General features: G+C 37.6%; 1 protein-coding gene across 1 annotated transcript in view; it reads left to right on the top strand.

Moving 5' to 3' along the window:
• The window catches only part of LOC150085497 (uncharacterized), a 333,972-nt gene that overhangs the window by 157,170 nt on the left and 165,380 nt on the right, over positions 1 to 11,422 (top strand). The window lies entirely within an intron of this gene.

Genomic DNA, 11,422 nt, shown 5'->3' with positions numbered 1-11,422 from the left:
ATGAATATATGCTTGTAGATTTGGAACAGGATGGGATGTGCAATTATTTTTGAAGTATTTATAGATATTTGCTGATCAAACATGGATTTAAGTGTGGTGTGTAGCTTAAAGCATCTCTCATTGCATCAGTATGATTAGACCTTATTAGTCAGTTTTATGATCAGCCAATTTTGGTTTAATTGAATGACTGTGTTAAGTGGCAAAGGAAATACAGTAATATATTCGATTTGACCATTTGCTTGTTGAAAAATCTTAGTTTCCTGGAGGAAAACCATGCACCCCTTAGCTAAGTTCAACTAACTCAACAACATTGTGAAAAAAAGCCCATAAAAATTTCTCATGTAATTAGTGGGGTTTGAGTCCAGAAATTTTTCACTTGGTGTGTGGGGTAGGACAGTGATTACATTTACTGCTTTCCACTGTTGAGATTGAATTATCTTTAGGGTAGATGTAGTAGACGTTACATGACATCAACATTGTAGACTTTACCCAGGGTTGCAGGGTACAAGTGTGCAGGTTGTGCACTGCACAAAAGCACCTAATTAAGGAGGTCGCCATCCAGAGTTTAACTTTACAAATTTCAAAAATTTAAAAGAGGATTATTATCCTTTGCTTGCTATGAACTTATTAAGAAGTTAGCAAACCAGTATATTATCATCAAAAACTTGTTTTCAGGCATAAATTATAAGAAGCAGAATGTTAAATATTCTGATAAAAGACATATTTTTTGGCTGTAAAGTTTCACTTTTTTTTTTTTCTATTTAATTCAGAAATGTGTTTAGAAATATTTATTCATTGAATAATATGAAATCTTTCAAAATAACTAAAATTATTTATTTTATTTATTTTTTTGGGAGGGAGCTCCTATATGACTTTGTACAAAGGTACCTTATAGGTACATACACGGCATCCTTGTATTTTACCTAATGTTAAGATAAATACCAATGCTTTATGATCTTGAGGTTATTTAGCATTAGCATTAGTAGAGGCATACGATGCAAGAAAGCAAGCTTACACAGCATCAGCCAAAATAAAAAAAAAAATCCATCTCTAATTTCGGCGCCTCCATAGCCAAGTGGGCAGGAGTGGCAGTGAGTAGCACATGCTTCTTGATTAGACCGGGGTTCGAGCCTGTGACCACCAAATACGGAGGATGCAGAAAGATCAGGGAATGACCACTGCATATCCCTGGAGCAATATGGCCTTAGTTGCTAATGCTCCTAAAATACAAATAACAACAACAGCAATCTCTAATTTCACCCATCCATTTGTTTCAGAAGTTTGTTCAGTACTTTCTTGAATTTATTTAAACTATCAACTTCCACAACAACAGCAGTCAACCACCACTGCCTAAAGGCAAATTTTTGTACCACATCTATTCTACAACTCAATTTGAATTTATGCCCTTTCAAGTGCGTAATCTGAGCAAGAGGAAGAATCCCATCAGCATTGAGCTTGCTCAAATCTTTCAAGGCCTTATATACTTCAATTAGATCACCTCACAGGTGCATAGTTTCCAGACATTGCAATTTTCAGAACTTAAGCCTTTCTTGGTAAGAGAAAGGCTTAAGTTGTTCGCCTCACCAAGCTCGTTGCATTTCTCTGTACTCGTTCCAGCAGCTCTGCATTCTAAAATGAGGCCTCCACACTTTTTTTTTTTTTTTTTTTTTATGAAAACTTCAAACACGAGAGGTATTAGAACCTATAGTACTTAGTACCATGCCTGGGTTGGAGGTTGAGAAGACGAAAGAAGATATTTGTTGACATTAGACTTGAACTTCTGTAGACTAATTTTCAGGACATAGGTAAGAAGGAAGATTGTTCCAGAAAATGGCAGTTGAATGAATAAACGAGGAAGATGAAAAGTTGGTTCTGTGAGTTCAAAGTTGGACAGTAAATGGATGTTGGCTGGTGGCGGCATGTGTTCGGACTGTTTTGAAAGAGAGAGCGGGAATTATAGAAGCCAATTCAGAAGAACAGTGCCCATGGAAGTATCTGTAGAAAAGGCATGCAGCAGAAACAGTACGTCTATGAGACAGCAAGTGGGGATACTCTGTTAGAGACGAGTCATTAATTAACCTAACTGCCCTCTTCTGAATGGAATCTAGAAGCCTGAGAGAGGTTTTAGGGGCATCACCCCAGATGTTGGAACAATATTCCATGGTAGGGCAGATTTGCAATTTGTACAGAGTGAACAGTTGTTTGGAAGAAAAGTAACGCCGAAAGTGAAAGAGAAAACCAAGTTTTTAGATGCAGAGGAAGCAATATTTGTAATGTGCTTGTGCCAAGAGAGATTAGAAGTCAGGGTAATCCCCAAAAGAGAGATATCATTTTGCCTAGAAAGAAATTGGTGTGTCACCAAAGATAAGCATAGGAGCAGAAGAATCCTATTTGCAAGATATAAGACAAGACTGAGTTTTAGAAGGATTGAAATCAACTAAGTTGTCTTTGCCCCATTGGAGAATTACCTGGAGATTGGCATTTAAGGAATTGGTAGCAGATATTCAAGAAGTTGAAGCTGATTGAACATGGCAAGGTTTCTCAAAATGGAAAGTGGAATGCAATGTGCTATCATCGGCAAAACTATGGATAGTATTTCCAGTCAATGGAAGAAGGTCATTAACTGAACCTTGGGGGACACCAGCATTAGTGGAGAAGTTAGAAGACAGAGAGCCATCTACCATCACCCTCAATGGGCGATCAGAGAGAAAACTGGATAACCAATTACAAAAAAACAATTGGCAAACCATAAGATGGAAGCTTGCTTAGGAGACCTTTATGCCAAACATGATCGAAAGCCTTTGAGATGTCAAGAGCAACTGCTTGTGTTTCACTGAACTTTTTTTCATTGAATTTGTCCATAAGTGGGTCACATAAGCCAGAATATCACCAGTGATCGACACTGACGGAATCCATACTGGCGATAGTTGATCAGACGGAAGGTTTCTAGGTAGTTTAAGAGTTGGCGGTTAATTGATTTCTCCATTACTTTAGAAAGAGTAGAAGTAATTGCAATTGGATGATAATTGGATGGGAGGGATTTGTCACCCTTTTTAGGAACTGGCTGGATATGAGCAAATTTCCAAGCAGAAGAAAAAACACTGTTGGAATAAGAAAGTGAAGAAAGGCGGCAAAGAACAGGAGTAAGTTCAGGAGCACAGGTTTTGAGAACAAGTGGAGAAATACCATCAGGACCTGGGCTTTCTTAGCATCAAGATTTGTCAAAATCCTTCTAATATCCTTTTTACGGAAGACCACAGGAGGCATTGAATGGAGCATGTTGGGAATGGTGGGAGGTGTTTTACCAAGATCATTAATACAGGAGTTGGAAGAAAAATGGGATGCTAGCAGGTCAGCTTTATCCTTGGCTGAAGTGACAACAGAACCAACTGGTTTTGACAGAGGTGGGAGCAGAGATGGGCAAAAGTTGTGGCCAATAGCTTTTGCAAGAGACCAGAATGCTCGGCTACCATTAGGGCAAGAAGCAAGTTTTCTACTCTTAGCCTGTTCAAAATCTAGTTTGGACTGATTAATAACTGCTTTACAATTGTTGTGAGCTTTGGTGTAGGCAGAAAATTAAACTGAAGATTTGGAAACAAGCCAATTACTATATGCAACGTTCTTCTCTTGAACAGCCTTAGCACATTTATTGGAAAACCAAGGTTTAGATAAAGGATGAGATTTTAAAGTGGAGTGTGGAATAAAGGATTCCGTTCCTACAAGAATAATTTCACTAACACGATCTGAGCAAACGTTGACATCAGAAGTTTCAAACAGTAATCCGACCAAGGAAAAGAAGAAAAGAATTCTCGCAGGTCATCCCATTTTGCATTCTTGTTAAAACCAAACAGTATGAGTTCCATGAGATACTCTGGCAGCCTGCCTGCCTGCCTGCACTGCTGAGAAATCTCCATTTCTGACTGCACAATTACTCCCAAGTCTTTTTCATTCTCCACTACCCTGAGTATAGTACTGCACATTATTCTAGGGTTACTGTTACCCATATGCAGTACTTTGCATTTATTATGTTAAATTTCAGGTTGCCACCTCTCAGCACCATCTGCACACATTTTTTAGATCCTTTTGCAGTGACATACTGTCATTGTTAATGCTGCCAACCAGCATATCATCTGCAAACTTGGATATTAAGCCTGATATACCTTCATCAGTATCAAAATTACATAGAGAAAACAACAATGGGCTCAACGCTGAACCCTGGAGGACTCCACTAATAATCTTACTCCACGAAGTGCAGTGTCCATTGATTACCACTCTCTGTCTTCTCCCACTCAACCATCCCTTTATCCATAGCAGCAAATTGCCCATAATGCCATATTGCTCTAATTTGTATGGTAGTCTTCCTTGTGCAACAATAGCAGAAGCTTTCCTGAAATCTAAGTATATGATATCAAAATTATTTTTTGCATCCAGTTCCTTTGTGATCAAATCATGGTATCCAGTGAAATTGGTCAGCAAGACTTCTCCTAAACAAACCCATGCTGTGTCGGAACTATAGACACAGTCTTGTCTAGATAATTCTGCATTGCTTCGTTAACCAGTGACTCCATTATTTAACACAACATAAGTTAAACTAACTGGTCTAGCCGACTGGGCTAGCCGAGTGGGTAAAGTACCTGCCCGGCAACCCAAAGGTCGCGGGTTCGATTCCCGCCTCGGGCTTGGATCAAAGTACTGCAAAAACCTTGGGAGGTGCAATATGGCCACAGAAGCCGATGCGCCAACAACTACCAAATCAAAAAAAAAAAAAAAACTAACTGGTCTGTAATTACTAGTGTCACCCTTTGATCTCCCTTTGTGAATTGGGCATACATTTGCCCATCTCCAGTCCATGGAGACCTCTGCTGAATCTAAGGATGCTCTCATAGTTATGGCTAAGGGTTTGCATACTTCCTTTGCTGCCTCCTTTAATATAACTGGATAGATCCCATCCACCCTAGTTGCCTTTCTTATGTTTAATTTCAACAATTTCTCCTCCACTTTACTCTCAGCTATTACAAAATGATTTAACTCTCTGTTAGAGATTGATAAACATCTGGTCTCTACTTCCCTACAGAATTCCTCATATGTGCATGTAGATGCAGAATGCTCATTCAGTTCGTCAGTTACCTGAGCAGGATAATTAACAGTTGAACCATCTATATCAAGTGGACCAATCTGATTCATCTCCTTCCATCTAGAATTTACATAAGTAAAGAACTCTTTGCTGTTTTTCTTTGCATTCTCTGCAAGATTTCTCATCTGCCTAACCTCTTTTGTGACTTGATTACAGACTAACTTATATCTACCATAGGCTTTTGTATCTCTAGTTAATTTGGCACCTCCGTAGCCAGTTGGGCAGGAGCAGCAGTGCGTAGCACACGCTTCTTGATTAGACTGGGGTCCAAGCCCATGACCACCAAATACGGAGGATACGGAAAGGTCAGGGAATGACCACATATCCTCGGAGCAATATGGCCTTAGTTGCTAATGCTCCTAAAAACCAAATAACAAACAAAACTAGTTAATATATATGCATCTCATGCATTTTTCTTCTCTGTCACGAGTCTCATTAGTTCATCTGGCCTCCATATAGGCAAAACAGTATTTCTTATTTAATATGAAAAGCCCAGTATCTTCCAAAATTAATTCTTTGAATGCTTCCCATTTAGAATTTGCCGCTGATAACATCATCAGTTGGTCCCACTGTATAGAATTTAAAAACAGTCTGAGACCGCTGTAGTCACCTTTACGAAAGCAAAAACCCTTCCCTTTATCCCTGATGGTAGTTACATCTTTAAGTAAATCCCACATCAGTACACTGCGATCAATGCCACCTAGTGGTTCCTTTATCTGCAAATTCTTAATGCATGAATAATCACTTCAAGAGTGTTACTCTTGGAGATAATCAGATCAAGAGTGTTACTCCCTCTGTTTGTCTTTGAAACATGCAGCTCTAGAAAACGGTCAACCAGTAAATCCACAAAAGTCTTGCTAGTGTATGAGTCACCAATCTGCAAGTTCCAGTCGATAAAACCCATATCCAAGACAAAAAATCCAAGACATTTTGATTTACTGGTCCACTCTATTTCTCTGTACAGTTGTTCGCTGTACTCCTCAGCGTCTTTAGGCCTGTAACATACTCCTACTCTCATTTTTGCTTTTCCAGTGCTTATGTCACACCAACTGACTCAACTTTGCACTGTCCACCCATGTCAACAGGATGCACTGTCTTGGGTCTTATGTGTTTCTTAACAATTAGCATAGCCTTCTCCCTTCCTATCCTGTCTATCCTTTCTGTACACATTGTACTCCCCATATTTCAATTCTGCATTCCTTATATCTGTGTGACACCACATGTTTGATATCCCAATAATATCCACCTTTGATTTCTTGCCCAGCACTTAACATTCATCAAATTTATTTACTATACTCCTAGCATTGGAGTGTATGCAAGTATACATGCACCTGTTTTAACTCTTAGTTACCCTAACACATCCCATGTACTTGTTCTATGATGACTCCCAGCAGTTCTTGAAATTCTCAGTACCTTGCTTTCCACGCTCCTGCTCATTCCAATAGAAACAGTGCAAGAATCATGTTCACCTCTGCTAACAGGTACTGTTAATTTATTAGTCTATGAATCCCCCCCTTCCAAGTTAGCAATTTTCTGACCCACGTAATACTGCCTTGATAACAACAGCAAAATTCTTGCACCTTTTCAGTTTAAGTGTTTCTCATCGCTGTAGAAGCAGTCTCTCCTGTTAACAAGCAGAGACCATGCTGCAAAAAATTCTACCCAATAAGTCTTGCATAATCTCTCCGGGTCTGATTTGATTGAGAAGGCTCTCCTCACATACTCCCTCCAATTGTATCTGGGTTAAATTGCAGACACTTTCAGATTTAACCAACATTGCCCAAATTAACCAACCAAAATTTTTTCAACATTGCCCTGTACTTGTTAAGTAAGTGTGCAGATCTTCAATGTTATTAGTGCCAACATGTACAACAGTATCACCATTTGTGCCCTTAAATGATGATATCTGCTCTACAACTTCATAAATTTTTGCCCCTGGCAGACGTACCCTGGTCCTATTTTTGCACAATATATTTCCCAATTCCTCGACAATAGAGTCACCGACAATAATTAGCTCCTGTCTGACCAGTGCATTCTTCCTTGAAGATTTCCACTATGTTGCCTGTTGCACAAGATTGAGCTCTGGTGTTGAGTTGGGCAGCTGAGAGCTTGATGAGCTCCCCATTTTAATTCTTTTGATGGCATGTACCCTACTTTTCAAACTCTCTTAGATGTCCATAAGAACACTGAGTTTGCACCTAATTTCTTCACACTGTACCTAGCACACAGAAAGACATCCTCCTTGGCTACAATATGTCCTGTTACAGAAATTATTAACTGCTACCTCAATATTGATATATTTGTATATCAAATCGAGCAGGGTAGATTCTTTAAGTTGCTGATGTAATGTATAACTGTTCATTATTTATATAATGAACAGTTATACATTACATTTAATTTTTAAAAAACATTAAAACATGAGATTTTGTTAATCAATTAACCTCTCGGACTCATGGGCCTTTGGCACATGCACGATTGACAATAATCTCTCATATCAACGTATAAATTTAGAGGCAAACATTTGAGATTTCAGTATTATTATCCTTCTGGTGAAAACGTCTCACAGACGAAAAGTCTGGTCCCTTCGAAGGAGATTTGGGTTTTAATAATAAAATATAACAGTTTTAATAAGGTTTATTTTTGACGGAAATGTGCTTAGTCTTCTTTAGTGCATGGGTTATCTGATGTCTGGGGCTTGTTGATGTTGGTGTGTTCCAGTGTTTGGAGGGTTCACGTACAGGAAGTATGAGCATATTAAGGTATTTTAAGTTATTTATTTATTCAAATTGGTGTTTTTAATTTAATGCAATTTTAATTTATCTGATTTTATCCTGGAAGTTGAAAAAAGATCTCTTTAGATATTGAGGTAACTCTCGTATTTATTATTATTATTTATATAAAAAATTTTGTATTTGAATCTATGTCTGTCTGTCTATAGTTGGCTGATTTTAGGGAGATTAAAACCTCCATCAATAATTGTATTAGCTGATTTATAAGTTGATGATAAATTGATTATGTTATCAATCTATTTCTTTTAGTAAATCATTGTTACTGGTGGGGTGATAAACGAGAATGATTAAGATTGAGGTTTTCTTAATATCAGTTCTAAATATAGCCCATCAGTATTATTCAGAAGATTATAGTTAATAACATTAAAATCATTTTTCCAAATAGTGGCCAATCCTCCCTACATGGCCCTTTCATAGATTGCTGTATCCTGGCAGGGGATGTTATTAGCATTAGTAGAGGCATATGATGCAAGAAAGCAAGCTTATATAGCTTGCTTTCTTGCATCAACAGCAAGCTTATATAGCTTGCTGTTGCATTTCACCCATTCATCACTCCAAATGTTTGTCTAGTTCTGCCTTCAACTTATTTAAGTTATTGACCTCCACTACAACAGATGGAAGCTTGTTCCTACTATCAACCACCCGCTGGCTAAAGGCAAATTTCTGCACATCTATTCTACAATTGTCATTTCTCAATTTGAATTTATGTCCCCTCAGGTGAGTAATCTGAGCAAGAAGAATCCCATCAGCATTGAGCTTGCTCAAACCATTCAAGACCTTATACACCTCAATTAGATCACCTCACAGGTGCCGAGTCTCCAGATGCTGCAATTTGTAGAACTTAAGCCTTTCTTCATAAGCGCATCCCCTTTGTTCCTCTCACCAATCTCATTGCCCTTCTCTGTACTTGTTCCAGCAGCTCTACATCTTTCCTAAAATGAGGCCTCCAGACCTGTATGCAGTACTCAAGGTGTGGCTAAAGCGTGGTTATCATGCTGGAATGAAAAAAAAAAAAAAAAAAAAAAAAAAAACCAGTAAAAACATCTTACAGTAAAGAAAATTAATTGATAATGATTTAAATAATATTATCGATGAACATGTTCACTTTTTAACTAAACTTTGGCAGTTATGTAAATGGTATTTAATAGATTTATCAAGCTTAATGGAAGTAAGTGATTGCTATGTAATTTGTTCGGAATTTGTTATTTGCTATTATTCTGTTTTTTCTCTAAAGTCATTTATTAAAGTATCCATTGGCCAGTTATAGTTATTAGTTATATTGAGACAATATTTGCCAAATTTTATGCAGTAGATGAAAGTAAAAGAGGTGCATGGTGGGAAGACTTCCACCAGGAATTTAGAAGTTAAAGGGATGGAGGGCCCCCTGTAGAAGAAGCCTTTCTTCCACAGAAGTGGGGATCTGTTTGGAATTGGGAAAGATTTAGTGTGGTAGAGTCTACCAGGCAAAAGGTTTTGATGGGAAGTGGAGGGGGAGATGGCCAGGGCCTTAGATTTAGAGGCAGTCAAAGTCATGGAGTCAGAGTGCCTTTTGTGGGAGGAGAGATGGCACTAGAGGTTCTCTGCACATATGTAATATAAATTCCATACTGGCCAGACCAGCTAGAGTCAATGTCAGCACACCCCATACCATACTGCCAAGAAGAGGTGGGGGGGGAGCATGGCATCAGCAGGGCAGGAGGAGGTTTCCTGGTAGGTTACCTCACCGCAGTCTAGTTTGGGGCCTGTTGGAACAATGCACACACTTACATATACCCTTGAATACATATCATGCTTACATGTATTCAAGATACAAGATTTCCCCCCCCTGACATATATTAAGGGACAACAAAACTATTTCACAATTAACAATAGCCTTCTTTCATTCTTCATCTTACACCCAGAGAGGACATAGTTGGCCTTAAATGTGAATAACATAGGGGACAGTCACAATTTTTTTTTTTTTTTTTTAATACAGATTGCAAACTTTCATTCAGCTACCATGTAGCATACACATATGACCATTCATACCACAATTAGAAACATCTTTCCCTTTAAGGGAGGATTTTTTTTCACACATATTCAGAGTGCACACCTATTATTATTATTATTATTAGTCATAGGGTGCTAGGAAGCCTGAGGCTTATGCTGCACCAGCCAAAAAAAAAAAAAAAAAAAAAATTCTGAGTTACCTTGAGAGAGAGAGAGTGTGAGTGAGAGTGAGTCAGAAATAAAAGGGAATCATCAAGAAAGAGAAAAATGATGATATCCAGCTCAGGACCCTGGGTGTGCCAAGCCCATACTCACCAGATGTGAGCCCCTGGGGTAAAATATTTGAACTAAATTGACATCCTCATTCACTTAACCAGTCTTACTTATTCATTCCACTCAATACAGCACTCTGAATATATAAACCTGACACATTTTTTTTTACTTGCAGGTTAAGTAAATTACCCACCCAAACACATATACTAATGCATATACATACTCAAGGAGTTACACATTTGCTGACACGTGCACCTGGCATTCAAATAGACATACACACAAGAGTTCTTTCACACAAAAACAGTTTCAGATAGGGCACCTCCGTAGCCAGGTGGGCAGGAGCAGCAGTGCGTAGCATGCGCTTCTTGATTAGACAGAGGTTCGAGCCTGTGACCATCAAATACAGAGGATGCGGAAAGGTCAGGGAATGACCACCGCATATCCCTGGAGCAATATGGCCTTAGTTGCTAATGCTCCTAAAAACCAAATAACAAACAGTTTCAGATAGACATATTTACTCACACTCATACCATTTTCTCTAGGTCTGGCCCAAAATCCTGACAGTATCTACTATATTGTAAAAATATATGAATATAATTCTATATATTTATTAGTTTTTTAGCAAGTGAAAATTTACCTTATTAAATTAATTTTGTATAGAAAGAATATAAAAAAATAACAAAAATTGTAACGACAAATACTTCTCTCAATTTGAAGATCATGTTTTCTGTACGTATTTTATATATTATTATAATACATCAAATATGTACAGAAACAAATAGTTTTAAAATACGATCAGCAAATAAAAATGACTTAATTAATTTTATTTTATATTGCATATAACTGGTAATTTTTTAATTCGAATTTTGGTATTTGTATAGGGTGTTCAAGCAATAATTATAGGTATAGCATTGAAATGGTAAATTTAAAAAACTTGAAATAAGAATACTTTCAGAATATGAAAATTTAGGGTAATGTATTTTGGCAGCTGTGTAACATTTGTCATAAATATCATTACCATAAATAAAACTGTAATTATAGAGGTATTTGTTATTAGCTGTATTTTCACGAATTTCTTTGACAAGTACATCAGGCACGGGCACTGGCAGGATATTTTGAAAGGGGTAACAGGAAAAAATATCCCATTTTCTTCTTATTATTATAATACTTAAGATTATTTCCCTGATTAATATCCCCCAGAAAAAATATCCCATTTCTTCTTATTATTATAATACAG

This window comes from Mastigoproctus giganteus, chromosome 5, assembly GCF_048544385.1.
Source record: "Mastigoproctus giganteus isolate SK-2022 chromosome 5, ASM4854438v1, whole genome shotgun sequence".
In the NCBI taxonomy this organism is placed as follows: Eukaryota; Metazoa; Arthropoda; class Arachnida; order Uropygi; family Thelyphonidae; genus Mastigoproctus; species Mastigoproctus giganteus.
Note: the sequence above shows the minus strand (reverse complement) of the source record. Positions and strands in the feature narration are given on the sequence as shown.